General features: G+C 38.8%; 1 long non-coding RNA gene across 30 annotated transcripts in view; it reads left to right on the top strand.

Moving 5' to 3' along the window:
- Positions 1-16,132, top strand: part of LOC108593745 (uncharacterized) — a 363,338-nt gene that overhangs the window by 262,709 nt on the left and 84,497 nt on the right. For 15 of the 30 annotated variants that reach the window (XR_013523096.1, XR_008475010.2, XR_013523095.1 and 12 more), the window contains one exon: positions 8,017-8,079. This is a non-coding gene — a long non-coding RNA (uncharacterized LOC108593745). Of the gene's footprint in view, positions 1-1,219; positions 6,644-8,013; positions 8,080-16,132 lie in introns of those variants that run through there. The other 15 variants (XR_013523113.1, XR_013523106.1, XR_013523111.1 and 12 more) reach the window with 2 other exon arrangements.

Here is a 16,132-nt window from a genome sequence, read left to right as displayed (position 1 = left end):
AAAATGTTACTTGTTCATACTTAGCCTTTATTCTTCTCTGACCTTGAACTCCAATTCTCACTGCCTTTTCTACAAACTCATCATTTTCTCACATAGTATCTCTACATTGTGTTCTGGTATGAAATATTAATGGCCCACAATAGGGCACTTTTAATCTCTTCATCACCAAGATGTAGGACATCTTGGTGCCTTGATTAAATAGTACGTGGTCAGTGTGAGGACCTTGATTCTCTTCCTGCTGAAATTTTTTCTGTTACATGATTTCTTCAATGTAAAAATAAACAATTGTTACTATTCCTTTCATTGCTTCACTGGAGTTTGAAGTCAGCCAAAGGAAGATATTAAATAATCAGGGAGATAGGGTTTCTTGCATTGAACTCCTTAAAGGCAGACACTATGTCAGAAATATGCTGAGCACTGTGGCTTATGCCTATAATCCCAGCACTTTGGGAGGCCAAGGTGAGTAGATTGCTTGAGGTCAGAAGTTCAAGACCAGCCCAACCAACATGGTGAAACCCCATCTCTATTCAAAAAAAAGAAAAAAAATGCAAAAGTTAGCTGAGCATGGTGGCACATGCCTGCAATCCTGGCTACTTCAGAGGCTGAGGCAGGAGAATCACTTGAACCCAGAGGTGGGGATTGCAGTGAGCCAAGATTGCGCCACTGCACTCCAGCCTGGGAGGCAGAGTGAGACTCTGTCTAAAAAAAAAAAGAAAAGAAATATATATATATATCCCCATCTCCCATCCCCTAATCCAGGGTCTGGCACAGAGCAGGGACTTAATGCATATTAACTGCATTGAATTGACATGTATAAGAACATTCAAGAAATCTGTCCCTTAGTTGTGACTTTGTCCATCATGATGTGACCTTAGCTAAATCTCTGAGTTTCTATTATGTCATCGTTTAAATGGGATCTCTGTCTACCTTTAATGGGAATTCGAGAGTCCTAGGAAATTTGGCCTTAAGGAATATTTGTTTTAGACTTCACAGATCAGATGAAGTTCTAGTTTTTAAGTGAATAATTTACAGACTAATGGGTTTTATATGAATAATCAAAGCAAAGGGGCACTTGGTGACCTACTTTTGGATTAATATTTTTAGTTAGTAAGTCATTTTTGACAAATTCCCACAACCCTCAATATCTGTTTTCTTTTTCCTTTACTTCCCCTTCCATTATGGTCAACTTTACCATTGCAACGAAATCATCAACTTGAAGATGTGTTGAGAAATGCTGTTACAATCTGGATTCATAAATCTTAACAGGAAGAATCTGGAGCCAAGCAGCTCAGAGCATTATGAAATCAGTTAAGTCAGGCTTCTGGAATATGTGAGCAGTATACCACTTTCTCGTTAATTTGAGGCAGAATGCCCAGAAAGAGTATTTCACAAAAGTTAGTGCAAAAGAGAAGTCCATTGAGTCATTGTTGGGTGCCGGATAACTGAGCAAATTTGTTGCATTTATCAGTGGGGGAAGTCTGTATTCTAAGACTGCCTTGCTAAGAAAGTCATTGTAAACTTGTAACTGAACAGTTCTGCTTCCTCAATGGCTCTCAAACCCGAGTGAGCATCAAAATTATCTGAAGGACTTATTAAATCACAGATGGCTGGGTACTGCCATTAAGATTTCTGATTTTGTAAATTCTAATTTGAGGTGGGGTGGATCCCAAGATTTTGCAATTGTCACAAGTTTCTAGGTGGTGCTAACGCCACAGGACAGGGTCTACACATTGAGAACACTGTGCTACTTGATTTTCCTTAAGATTGCCAAGGCTGGTAAAAATAAACATCCCACGGTTACTGCTGCCCTTTTCTGAGACCAATTTAATGAAATAGGACTTAGATAAGCCATCAATAGCACAAGCCACAGGCAGACATCTATGGGTCAGAGTGTCTGTATACAACTACAATGAACCCTAGATAAAGAGTGACAGAGTTTTTTTTAAGGTTATGTTTTCAGCTCAGCTCCTTCATGACTTTGTAGGATACGTTATTGTGGTCTGTTCCAAGCTCCTTCTGGAGTCATCCTAAAATATATTGCCAGAATCTTTAAAAAAAGAGAGAGAAGATATGTTTCATTTTCTCTCAGGTGGCATTCCAGGCTGTCCTCTCTTTTCCAACAAGCAGGCCATGTATTCAGGTATTCTACCCTCTTGCTTTGTGATCTAATTAGACACTAGGCAATAATTCTCTATCAAGTTCTTTTAAGCAAGTTCTCATTTCATATAGGTACAATATTATCAATTCTGGCTCTTTTTCTGGAAGCATATTTTATTCAATTTAGTTCAGCACCCATTGAGTGACTTCCTATGCCAAGCACTATTCTAGGGACTTTTTTTTTTTTTTTCTTGAGATGGAGTTTCGCTCTTGTTACCCAGGCTGGAGTGCAATGGCGCGATCTTGGCTCACCGCAACCTCCGCCTCCTGGGTTCAGGCAATTCTCCTGCTTCAGCCTCCTGAGTAGCTGGGATTACAGGCACACACCACCATGCCCAGCTAATTTTTGTATTTTTAGTAGAGACGGGGTTTCACCATGTTGATCAGGATGGTCTCAATCTCTTGATCTCGTGATCCACCCGCCTCGGCCTCCCAAAGTGCTGGGATTACAGGCATGAGCCACCATGCCCGGCCTATTCTAGGGAATTAAAAAAAAAGACATAACCAAGACAGACACCAATCCCTGCCCTTGCAGAACATACATTCTAGCACAGGGAGGTAGACAGTAAATAGTACATCAGCCAATATATTATATTCTTAATAGTAAATGCTATGGAACAGAGGAAATTAAAGCAGAGTAATTAGGTTCAAGGTGGGAGTGTGCTGGCAGAGGAGAACTATGTGCACAGTTGCAATTTTAAATAGGGTATCAATTGAGCAAAGATCTGAGGCAGGTGAGACTATAAGTATATATCTGGGAAAGAGTGTCACAGGCAGTGAGAACAGCCTGAGCAAAGGCCCAACGGCAGGAGACTGCCTGGCACATTTAATGAACAGCAAAGAGGCCTGTGTGGCTGATGCAAAGAGACAGAGGGAATGTGTAATAGGTCAGAGAGATAACAGAAAGGCAAGGGTGAGGCTGTGTAAGGCTTTGTAGATTACCGATAGAGAACTTTGGCATTAATCTGAGTGAAATGGGTGTTACTTTAAGTTGCTGAGGAAGAGCTGGCTGTTTAACAAGGGTCTTTCAGGATATTATATATAGGCTAGACGAGCAGGGCTAGGATAGAAGCACATAGACTAATTAGGAGGCTGTGACAGTAACCCCCAGAAAAGATGCTGTGGCCTAGGCCATGGGTTGGTCAGTAGAGGTTATGAGAAGTGGTCTGCATAGGGCTATATTTAGAAAGCAAAATCCAACAAGATTTTATGATAGATTGAACACGGAGTATGAGTTGAAAAGAAAGCAAAGTTTTGGCTTGAGCAACTAAAAATATAAAATTGCTATGGATTGAGGTGCTATTGATTGAGATGGCTGTAGGAAGAGCAGGTTTGTGAGGAACATTGGGATTTTGGTTTTGGACATACTGATATTGAAATGACTATTAGACACCTAATTATAGATGTCAAGTCGGTTGTTGATCATGTATATTTGGAGCTAATCAGAATGCCAGCTTTTCCCTGGCTAAAGAGGGAGACCTGGGAGTCACCAACATTTTGGGATTAAAAACTGTGAGGCTGAGTGATGTTATCAAGTGAGTGGGTATAAATAGAGAAGACGAGGACTCAGCTCTGGGGGTCTTCAGAATTATGAGGTCTAGAAAAAAAGAAGAAACCATCCGGGAGAGACTGAGGTGTGGCTATCAAGGTAGAAGAAAAACTAGGTGGATGTAGTGTTCCAAAAAGCGAGAGAATGAAGTACATAAAGTAGAGGGGAGTGAGAAGTGGTGTCAAATGCCACTGATAGATCCAGTATGATAAATACTGAAAGTCGCTCATTGAATTTCCCAAGGGAGCGTCACTGGTGACTTGAACAAGAACATAATTTGGTGGAATGGTGACAGTCAAAGCCTGGTTTAAGTAGCTTAATAGGGAATGGCAGGAGAGGAATAGGAAACAGTGAGGAAATCCAACTCTTGAGGTTGCTGAGAAAGGAAGCAAAGAAATTGGATGAAGACACATGGGGAAAATGAGGTCAACCTAAGGGGTTTGTTATTGCTGCTGTTTTCGGTTGGAAGAAATTACAATATGGTTGTGTGCTGATGGAAACGATCCAGTAGAGAGAGAGATATTAATGTTTTAGGAAAGATAGCAAGAATTCCTTAAGCAATTTTGTTGGGTCAGCAAATAGTCATAATCTAATGCCCAAGTGGAAGATTTGGCTTGAAAGAGAAGATATGATATTGTCATCCGTAGTGACAGGCATGTTTAGGGTAGTAATGCTGCTTGAGAGAGGGTAAAGATAGCGGTGAGACCCTCTGTAAAATTCCTTTTTAACACTTAGTTTCTCCATGAAGTAGGAAACATTATCTCATAAAATCTCAAAAATTGTTCAAAAGAAAATAAAGCTCAGGTATATGGCTCTATAAATATTTATTCAAAAATAAAACACAGGCAAACATAATACAGAAAGTATGCCATAAATGTTCTATTGTAGGAGTTTTTCTGCATGAACCAATTGAGATTTTAGAATAGGGATCTAATGTCTTCTCAACTAGGGACACTTCTTTTCCTGGTAAATATCTCTTTATTAAGCATAGGCATTATTCATTGCTTCATTAACCTTCAGATTGATTCAAAAATAGGGATATTTATATATAAATTTTTCTATTTGCTAAGTAAATGTGCCAAATTGTAACTTTTTAAGAAGTTATATGTGGATAGGTTAATTTCCAGGAAAAAATCTTTAACCATCTCTTGCTCTTCATTATAACAAGATGACTGGCCCCTGTCATCTTGCCAGTGTTGTCAACTTGGTACATTGTAGATATTGGCTGCAATTCTTAAATAGATATAAACAGGAGATTCCACTATTCTTATTTATAAGAAGTACTTAAACTTAAATTAGAGATAGGAAGCACCTGTATGATTTTTTGAAAAGACATGGTGGACCCTTTAATGTAAATTCTGTTTCTTCTCTGGTATATAAAAAGTCACTTTTTGGAGGTTAGAAACTGTATTTTAGTGCTTTGCTTGAACAAAATTTACAAAACATAACAAGGTATTGCATAAACATTTTGCAATTGTAATGATCTTAGTTTGGGCTGCTATAAACAGGGTGGCTTATAAACAACATAAACTTATTTCTGACAGTTGTGGAGTCTGTAGGTTCAATACCAGAGTACCTGCATGGTCGTGTAGGTTCCTCTCCTGAGTTACACTGCCAGTTTTGCTGTGCCCTCACATGGTGGAAAGAGAGCATTCTGGGGTCCCTTTTATAAGGGCACTAATGCCGTTCATAAAGGCTCCACCCCCATGACCTGATTTTTTACCCCAAAAACCCCGCCTCCTAATACCATCACATTGGGGGTTAGGATTTCAACATATAAATATTGGAGGGCCACAAATATTCAGTTGATTGTCATAATAAAATATATGACAGATGTTTTAAAAATACTTGTTAAGATTCTTTCATATTAGTGATCAAGTGAGTTTGAAGCAAAAGGGGAATAACCATCCTTTGAACTCACAGGGTTGTAGGGGAGATGAAATGATATTGCCCGTGTAAGGTAACTTAGTGCAGTGCATGGCCCATGGTAAATGACTAATACGTTACTGTAGTAGGTACAAGGTGGTGATGGGGTTCCTTAAGAAAGATTCCATAACATTGACAAAATTAGGGGACTGTTCTTAGTTAGCTGCTGTGTGTGTGTGTGTGTGTGTGTGTGTGTGTGTGGTTCGTATGTGTGTGTTGTGGGCGGGAATAACAGAAGGTTACTAGAGCCAGCATCACTTCATCGAGAACAAATTTAAAGAATGAATTGAAAGAAACAATTCATCCAGCTTTTACGTGCCAGGTACTGTAGTAAGCATGTTAGATGCACATTGTATTTTGTCCTTACAGCCCTGCACAGTAAGTTGTATTAATCCAATTGTATGAATGAGGAAATTGAGTTGGGGGGAAATGATTAAATGCTACAATGGGAGAGCTTTCCGCAATTTGGTAAGTAAATTAAAAGACTGAATTCATCTACTAAGGTGTCCATAAAAGAGCAAAATTCTCACCAAGGTCACTATGGGATTCAGTTTTTAAGTCCCCAGGCTTCTTTTCACTATACTGTTACTTACTTATTCATCTAAATCCAACCTAAATTCAACTGCACATTGCTGATTTGATCGGAATCAAGGAGTTTGCTTACTCTGCAATTAGTCATGGGATTTGCTTCTGAACATGTGTGTAGAGATGGTTTACTCTTTTGTACTGATAAAGGTTGAAGACAGAAGGAAAATCTCACTTTTTGTCTCATGAGAGAAAAAGCTCTCTTCCCATTCCAGAAGACAACAGTATAATTTCCTTAAAAACGAGCTGTGTTTCAAACTGAAATAACTTTTGCTCTGGTTGATGAAAAGCACAATATTCCTTCTCTCTTCCTGTAGGAATGCAGAAATAGGAAAAGAGAAAGAAAAAGAAAGAAAGAAAGAAAAGAGGGAAAGAAAGAAGGAGAGAGAGAATGAAAAGAGAAAGAAGAAAGAAAAAGAAAGGAAAGAGAAGAAAGGAAGAAGGAAGAAAGGAAGGAAGGAGAGAAGGAAGGAAGGAGGGAGGGAAGGAAGGATCTAATTTATTTTTTCTATTCAGAACAGAAAAAATCAGTTAGAAAAATCACTTTTTTTCTCTCAAGGGGAAAACTAAGCTGTAGCAGCTCTTTGGAGACTTTGCAGGACATCATACCCCATTCATTCGTGGCACTCAGTTGTTGGACACTGAGCAACTTCATTTATAAATGAAGGAGAACAGTTTGGCTGGCAGAACAACTTTCAAATATATTTTGTACCTGAGTCTATTCTAGAACAAAAAATAAATCAATATAAGCATTTTGAAAGCTTATTATAGAAATGTCAAAGCTCCAGTTTTTAACCCTTTCAGTTTTTTGTTTTAAAGATGTGACATGTAAATGCTTCACTTAGTCTATAGCTGACCCCATGAAAATAGGAAAAAAATGATGCCAGATTATCAAAATGTTTCTTTCTTTCTGTAACTTGGATTGAGAGGTGAAGAATTCTCATTCTGGAAGGGAGAGGAGAACTGCCTGGGTTTCCATTTTGAGTTTAGTATAAGAATAACTCTGTGCAAATACGTAAAGGATTTATATTTTTCAGTAGTGAAAAAACAATTTGTTCATCCACAGCCAACAAGGCCAGTTTAGAACAGGGAAATTTAGGGTAGTTGTAGCATGGGGCTTAATGGTTAGAAAAAGTAACTAACAAATTAGTTACTAAGAGGAACTGTGATCTTCTTTTTCCCCAGAGGATTAAAAAAAAAAAAAAATCTGCTCAGCATCCATTTTGGATGGCCTAGGTGCTCTTCCATATAGAAACAAGCATCTGCACTGATGCTTCTCGTGGGTGCAAAAGATGTGGCAGAAGTTCTTTCCCCCTCTCCATCTCAGGACTTATTTATACAGTGTATATATTTGATCATTTGTGCTACAAGTGAATCACAATTTCTCATCCTTCAGTGGCCAGTTCACTTGCTTCTTTTGGCTAATTGTAGAGAAACTGAAATCCCTGGAGAGAGGGAGAGAAACAGGCAAGAGGACAGAGACCCAGTGGCTCTTCCTCTAAGAAGCCTGTGACTCAGCCCTGAGTTCCCCCACCCCCAACCAACTTCATTAAACCACAGCCCCCCAAATGCATGGTTTAACATTTTCTTTAGTGGTGCAATCTTGTTAGGAGATTACAGGGAATGCTGAGTTTTATTAGGGTTCTTTCAACAAATTCATTTAATTGTTGCGGCCACTTGGCTAATGCTGAGTCACTCTCAAAGCTTCGTAGCATTCCATGACAACTCATTCTTCTTGATTTTCCTTTTTTTTTTCTTTTCCTTCTTTAAGTTCTCTTAATATTTTTTATTCCCAGCAGACTTGACTTTGGACAAAACTGAGAAGAACTCATAAACTTGGCTTCTTCACTTCTGCTCCTCAGGTGAGTTTAATTCCTATTTATATTATGCAATGTCGTTAAAGAATATTTTCCCAGATTTCTGTTGAAGAACTGCCTTTTTTGATCTTTTAAATGCTGGCATTCTTTTAGAATTAACCATGGAAAAACTTGATGACACTTCCATCCTTCTTGTAAAATTCATCTTTGGAATAATTTTACAGTGTGTGTTTTCCCCTTGGACATTTTAAAGAGCTGGATTTCCGTCTCTTTGCAGAGCATCCCAGCAGCTGTGTCTCATTTTCTTTGCAAGGGCATTTGAAGAAATTGCTAGTTTGTAAGCTGCTTAACATATGAAATAATTGTTTTAAAGCACTTTACAGTTTGCTTAGTGCTTTACTGTTGTTTTACCTCATCATTTCTCATAGAAGCTCAGGATGTATTTACATTTTTCAGAGAGGGGAATGGGGTACTGGAGATATAACAGCAGCTTGGCAGGGCACAAACTCCTAAATTAATCAACAGATTAAAATCTCTCCCTTCAGATCCTTTAATATCTATGACCAGAAAGCCTTATACCTTTTGACCTAAACAGGTAGGCAGACATATCTGCTTGGCTTCACAGCAATTTGTAGTCTAGCTAGTTTTAGATCTACCCTAGTGAACTGCCTCAGTGATTGGAAGTCAGAACACTGTTTGAACAGATTAGACATTGTCTGGCTGTTTTTATTAAAAGTGATTTACTGGGTGGCTGAAAGCACTTGTTTTGGAGTCGAACTCCTTGGGGTTTAATCCAAGTTCCAACCCATATCAGCTGTGTGACTTTGGCGAATTAACCTCTCTCAGCCACATTTTGCTTACATGTGAAACGGGAGCAATCATTGCAACTTCATGGAATTATCGTTGTGAGGCTTGATTGAATGAATCCATGTAAAGCTCTAAGCATAGCATCCAACACATAGTAAGCCTTCAGTAAATGTTAGCTGTTACCGTACAGTGATTCAAAAGGTGGTTACCTGGCCACTTTTCCCGAGGTTCATTTAGGTTGGTTTGTTTCATGAAATTATACATCTGGCCCAGTCAAGACTAGAGAGATCTTAGTGGTCTTAACAGATAACTGTAGGTAGACAGAACTTGTCCTAGTGCTTCCTCTGCTTTAGAGGGCTGTGATAATTATAACTTCTCATTCTTCTCTCTAAAACAAAGTGGCAACGTTGTTCCTCCCGAGGAATTTGCAACATAGACAAAGGACCCCATTCAGTACTGTCCGTGGTATTCAACCTAGCACTTTCGGAATGGTGGTAGCACACGAAAAAGTAAAAGAAGACATGGGTTTTCTTAAAGTTCAACAAGACAGCAAGGTGCAGAAGTAGTGCCGATCTGTGTGGTTGTGAACTGGCTGTTGTTAGGACACGTTGGACTCAGTCCTGCATCTGCTTGTCACTTCCTGAGTAAACTGGGCAAAGCATTTTGCTTCTCTGTACTTTTGTTTCTCCAGTTATAAGTGGGAATTATAATACCTGCAGGATGGTCAACTTGTCTCTTATTTGCCTTGGCCATTCCCATGGCAAGTGCTATGTCTCAAAAGCCTCCTCAGTCCTGGGGAAAACTAGAATGGTTGGTCACACTAAATACCTACCTCTCTTCTCTTACTGTGTTCATCATATGGGCAACAGAATAAAAGTGCTTTGACATTTCATGTACTGAAGAGTCTAATAATCAACTTGATTCTAAACCTAAGTTCCAAAAATAGTGCTTTGTGGTATTGGAAGAAAAACATAGCAATATAGTATATTATATATACTGTAATTATCTATATATATTACATATATAGTATATATATTGATAATATAGTATATTATATATAGTATACAGTATATCTATATCATATAATACTAATGTATTAGTTGTTAAGTAAGAATAATGCATCTTAATGCTTGGTGCATCATTCTTGGTGCTTAGAAATATGTAACTGGAAACCATGTTTTATCTCAACCTTATGTGTTTACACACGTGTGATTGAAAGTACACAGGAGTATGTTTATACAGAACATTTAAGACAAGTACTTTCAGGTTATCACGAAGATAATTTGCATTTGAAAGACCTCATTTGGATCATTTTTACTTCTTGAAAAGTTCTGTTTTGTATCCAAGACATATTTTGGATGTGATTGCCATTTACAACAAATTGATTGATTAGTTTTAGAAAACTTCAAAGGAAAACAAAAGAGTCTGACAAAGGTGACGTAATTGACCATTTACTTGGTATCAAAAAAATAAGTACCCATCAAAGAATCATAGTACATTGCCGGTAATTAATGTGAAGCAGGATTGGCGTTCCAGAGATATGTAAAAATATTAACCAATGTGCATGCTCAGGAATTAGAGTCGTTTTCACAAAATGATTCATTTAGTTTGCTTTCATGTCATATAGAGATTGCACTTGAGTGGGACTTCAATATGTATAACCGTGTGTTTACCTGAAACGTCAAAAGTTTTTGATTGACTTTTATTTGTGTTTCACCCAGAGGCATCTGACTAGAATCAAGCCAATGCACACCCTATAAATGCCAAAGTGAGGCTTCTCATAGACATACACAGCAAAGACACATAACACATATGCAGTATGTATTAGTAGGAGCATAAAAATTAGCAAATTTCATTAAACTCAATTGCTTATGTTAATACAGAGAAGTAAGATTTACTTAAACAATTAGCCTAATTTTTGCTCATTTTGTGCTTGGCTTTTGAAATGGGGCATACAAACCTATGTTAAGGGATTTTAAGGGAATTGAAGACCCAGAACATGTCACATACTCTTTCTTCATCTACCCTAGAGGACCAACTGCAGCCCTGGGTACGTGATACTCAGTAAAGCCTTGTTAACTTACATTGACTGTTCTTTGTATTAATAATCATTCAGAATAACATAATGAAACAAAAGTGAGAAGGGCATGGCCTAGCATTCCACGTTCAACTTTTCCCCAAGGAATGAACTACTTTACCTCTCAGGCAGAAGCAAAGAACTCATTCAAAAGCAGAGCTGAAGGCTGTTGGAGTTATTGTTGTTTATATTTCTCTGGACAGAGGAGCAATTATGTTGGCTTCAAAGGCCTTTTCTTCTACCTTCCATCCTGGCATGCTAGTACTGGAAGAAGCCTCCATTCTGTTCCTACATTTTACAAATGGAAACCCAGAGAAGGAAACTATTTGCCCAAGGTCACAGATGCAAACCTTCTCAGATATTTGTTAACCCTAATTTAATTTTCCCACATTTCACTAAATAGAGCTGTAGGTGACTTCCTTGCCCTTGGCCCTTTTTTAGTTTAGGAAATACCCTCCTACCCAGATCCTTCCCACCATCCAGTGTGGTCCCTATCCCACCACTTCTTAGACAACGCTCCTTCCTTCCAGTGCTTTCGAATGGTATTTCCTTTCCTCTCAGCCAGCACACCTGTACCTTCATTCCAAGGTTTCAAGATAAGGGAATCTTCTTGTTGACCCAAAGTGCTTTCTTTGACATAGTGATGCAACTCTCCAGGCTTCTACCAATGTCTCTGAGGCTTCGGTAACGTGAATCAAGGTACTTTATGGCTAATTTAGCTGGTGAGGAGAGCAGGCTCAAACTTGTGAGAAGAGACATCAACTGCAACAAACCGAGGTCAGAGCTTGAATAGAACCTCCAAGAAGATAGATTGCCTCTGGCTCTGAGAGCATCGTTCCCCCGACAATAGCGATGCAGACAGAAAGTAGAAAAATGACAGTCTCCTTTGAGAGGCAGAGGAGGGCACAAAGGTTTTTCAAAACTCAGTCCCACAGAGAGGAAATCTGCTTGGATTTATTCAGGCCCCTTCCTTTTAAATTCTCATTACCCTTGGCTCTGCTAGGTGCTAAAGTTTATGCATCAGCGACAGGTGATTCTTATGTAAGAATGGAATCTCGGGTGTGATAAATTTGGTCTTGAGAAATCTCAGCTCAGCGGCTGCAGATGGCAATGTCATGATGGCAGAGTGAGAGAGCAGCGACCTGCTGGGCTGTGGGCTGTCTGTGAAATGGCTACTCGGGTCAGAACTGTCTGAGCCAATTCTTTGAGCCTCAAGGTCATGACCAAGGAGCACAGCCCAATGGTAAAGTTGACATTTATTCTAGCAACATTCTTGCTACTCCCTTGCACACTGCATCTGGCTCACTCAAAGGTCCCTCAAAAATGGGGTTGTAACCTGTGTTCTTTGTGAGTACCTTTATAATTTGGGGTCTTTGTCTATCATGACTAGTCCTATTAAGGTTCAATTCTCTGCTTGTAAAGAATTGCTTACACTAGAGGATGATTTGCACCAACCGGATTGGCTTGGCCAAGGAGACATTTCTGTTCACTTCATCCCAGTCAGGTTCTATCTGTGATCTAGGTCTCTCTTCAGTGGCAACTTTCAGGTCACAGTTTCTTGGCCTTAGTTTTGCAGAGTTTTGAAACCCCTAAAAATTACACATGCAAACAATTATGAGCATATATGTCTTTCTCTAAGGAGAGGGTCCCCCACTTTTATAAATGTGTCTTATGAGTCTGAGACCCAACACATAATAAGAGTCACTATTGTAGATGGAGAAATGTTCTGAAGCAACCCTTGTTTCCTTTCAACTAGATTTCCTACTTTGAATTTTGGATTGAACTTGATCAGAGGTAAGCAACATAAGGCAAGCTTGGGTCCCGGCTTAGACCCTGCCTCTACATTTTCTGACTATGTGAGCTTAGGCGTGCCACTCCTCTACATCTCACATCCTTATTTAGAAAATGGATAAAATGGGGAAAACATTGCCTCCCTCATTATATTACTGAGAATTAAATGAGAGTATATGTAAATCATAAAGACACCTGGCGTTTGAGAAGCATTCAAAAACCAGGAGCTAGAGTCCCGTGGAACTCATGTCGCCAGAGTATATGGGCTGATAGGCAGTGCCAAGTATCTTCTTCCCTTCTTCATTTTTAGCTTATTCCTGCCTTTGTCTATTCACTGAGTCATTAGCTGCCATTTTATATTCCTCATAAGTATCAACATTTTTTTTTTTAAGGCTGGAGCTGAGCCTGTAGATAGGGGCTGCCAAAAAGGCAGGAGCTGGGCCTGAGAATATCAACATATTTTAACCACCACTCTTTTAAAATTTTTTATAAATTTAGGAGATATAAGCGCAAATTTCTTACATGCATCTACTGCATAGTGGTAAAGTCTGGGCTTTCAGTGAACCCATCACCCAAATAGTGAACGTTGTACCCAATAGGGAATTTTTCAACCATCACTCTCCTCCCACCCTCCCATCTTTTGGAGTCTCCAATGCCTGTTATTCCACTCTGTATGTCTCTGTGTGCTCACTTATAAATGAGAATATGTGGTATTTGATTTTCTAGATCAAGGTTATTTCCCTTAGGACAGTGGCCTTCAGTTCCATCCACATTGCAGCAAAAGACATGATTTCCCCTTTTTTTTTCTTATGGCTGAATAGTGATCCATGATTTAATCAACACTGAGAATACAGCATCTCAGAATATGAGACACCATATTCTCATCTTTAAGCCCACTTCTTATGGACAAAAATAATAACAACTGGCATTAGACTTCCAGCACCCCTTAACAAGTGTTACTTTCCTTTGGAATGAACATATTTTAATCATTTTTAAAATTTATTAATGATATGTACTGTATATTTTAGCTACAGATATTTTTTCCTACCATACTTGTCTTTCTCTTCCCCATTCTTTTTCCTCATTCTTCTCTCCAAAGACCACTGCAAACTTACCTTGGAAACTATAAAGAAGGATGGCCTCATGTGAGGACATTCATCATCCTGGCATTAATGTGCTTCTCTTCTATTTGGCGTTTGAGTCCAACATATCTGATCTCAGTCCTTCTTTTTAGAGTCAATATTTCCATAGCAAATGTAACATCATCCTAAACAGGGAATCCCATTTTTTTAAAGCTAGAGATGGCAGTTTGGTGAGATTGGCCAAAAATAATTTGAAGAAAGAATGCCCTAAGAGTGAAAATGTTATGTTTATGAAAATATTATGAAAGCTAAATCTGATGCACTTGAGAAATATGGCAGGATATTTCACTGTATATTCATGAAATCTGTATCCAAACTATATCCATAAATACTATTCCAGGGAATAGAAAAATTTCGTCCATGTATGCATTTCTAACTCATTGCTTAATCCACAGAAGGTAGTAAACAGATGTTTGTTAGATGGATACTTATATTTACATTACAGTGTAAATAACTTATTATTCATATTTTATTTGTATTATTCCAATGAGGAAAATACAAGAGTCCTCTATGTAATGTGTTGATGAACATAGTATTTTGGAAGCTCAGTTGACTGATAAACCACTAAAAGAAGGTACCTTCTATGTCTCTTTTCTATGACAAATAGAAATCTTATAGATTATGGATGTAAGGCTTTTGAGTGAACTTTTGTGAGTGTGCGAATTGCCGTTTACTTTGTTAGCAGTTTTGTAATTATATCCATTCAGATAGAGCAATTCTTTAGAAGGCCACAGCAGTCTTGTGGACATGCAGCCTTCCCTCTTCCTCCCAATCTTGAATTTACTAAAAGAAGTAACCAGCAAAATTAGAATGGTATTGGTCTGCCTGACTCGGGAGCCTCCAACCAAGTAAGGGCAGCAGCATGTGCTGCAAGAAATTTCAAGAGCCTGTTGTCTCAGTGGGAGGATTCACCTGAGAAGTTAGGGCGGAAGGATAGCAGCATGGCTGGGATGTAGCTGCCTACAGCAGCTTCTTCATGAGATGTCGCTGAGCCTGGGGCATTGGGGCATTCAGAAGCAAGTGGGCGTGTGGAAGAACCATAGAAACAGGAAGGTCACAAGAGCAAAAGAGAATGAAACAAAGAATTTATCTCCCAAAGGAACAGTGCCATTTTTCTTCCCTTTATTTCTCTGAGAGTCCTGATTCACCTTTGGTTACTTAATACTGTATTTCAGGTGTGTTCCCCATATACTTGCTTATACTGCTCATTAACCTTCCTTGTTTTAAAAAAACATCTAAGCAAACACAACCTTGGTTCTTACCTGGTATTTCTGTTAGGGAATGAGAAAAAGGAATCCATATTTATTGGACTCTATAGGTGCCAGCTGACTTTACGTACTCTCCAACTCAACATGCTTGAGATGAAAAAAAACTGAGTATGAGGAAGTTAAATAACTTATTCAGAGCTTCCACCTAGGTAGTAGGACCGTATTTGCAACTCTTGGCTGTCTGCCTCTGTATTTCTACATGATAACTCCTTAGGATAAAAAGAAAATTCCGAAAACCTGGATGAAAGGACATGCTTGGTGATAACAAATATTCTGTACCAAGACTTATTTTTTTGTTTCCACACACTCATTTTGTATACAGGCCAATACAGGGAGACACTCATTTTTATCTCTACGTATGTAAACTTAAGTCTTCCCTCATCTTTCCTGCTAATGCAACTATAAAGTTTCCATCTTACAGATCAGGGTCCATGACTTCACTTCTGGCATAGGGCGGGCCGCTATGGTTGTGGGAGGTAAAAACGTGGAACAGAGATGTATTTATCAGAGCCAGATCAAAGGGTTGTGTTTGGTCAAATACTGGAACACCTTGGTTTTCCTCTTATTCATCTTGATGTTCAAGGTAGTTGCACTTAAGCTTGAATTTATTCTGAAACAATGGTGTAACTCCCTTCTGGGTTCCTTTTTCAAGTAGTTTATTTAGTGTTTAAGTTCTTGTGCTTCTACCTTGAAAACTTCCTCCTCATCCTCTATCCCTGCTGCTCTTTCCCACTGGGCTTGAATCCCTGGTGCAAAATATTTCAGTGAATGTCAAGTGCAAGGCAATAGATATCTCTGTGAAAACTAAGTTAAACAAAAGCTGACCACTTCTAAGAACTTGCTGAACATACTGAAACACCTGTAGTTAGTGCCAAGGTCAGGGAGCCCAGCCTACACTTGAGCACGGGCATTTGAGTCTGTCCAACGAGTCAATCAAATGGGAATGTTGGTTTTTTTTTGGCTGATGCATGTCAATGTTGCTATGCATAAAGTATATCTGTTTGCTATATCAC

This window comes from Callithrix jacchus, chromosome 10, assembly GCF_049354715.1.
Source record: "Callithrix jacchus isolate 240 chromosome 10, calJac240_pri, whole genome shotgun sequence".
Lineage (NCBI taxonomy): Eukaryota > Metazoa > Chordata > Mammalia > Primates > Cebidae > Callithrix > Callithrix jacchus.
The sequence above is the reverse complement of the archived record's forward strand: the minus strand, read 5'-3'. Positions and strand labels throughout refer to the sequence as shown.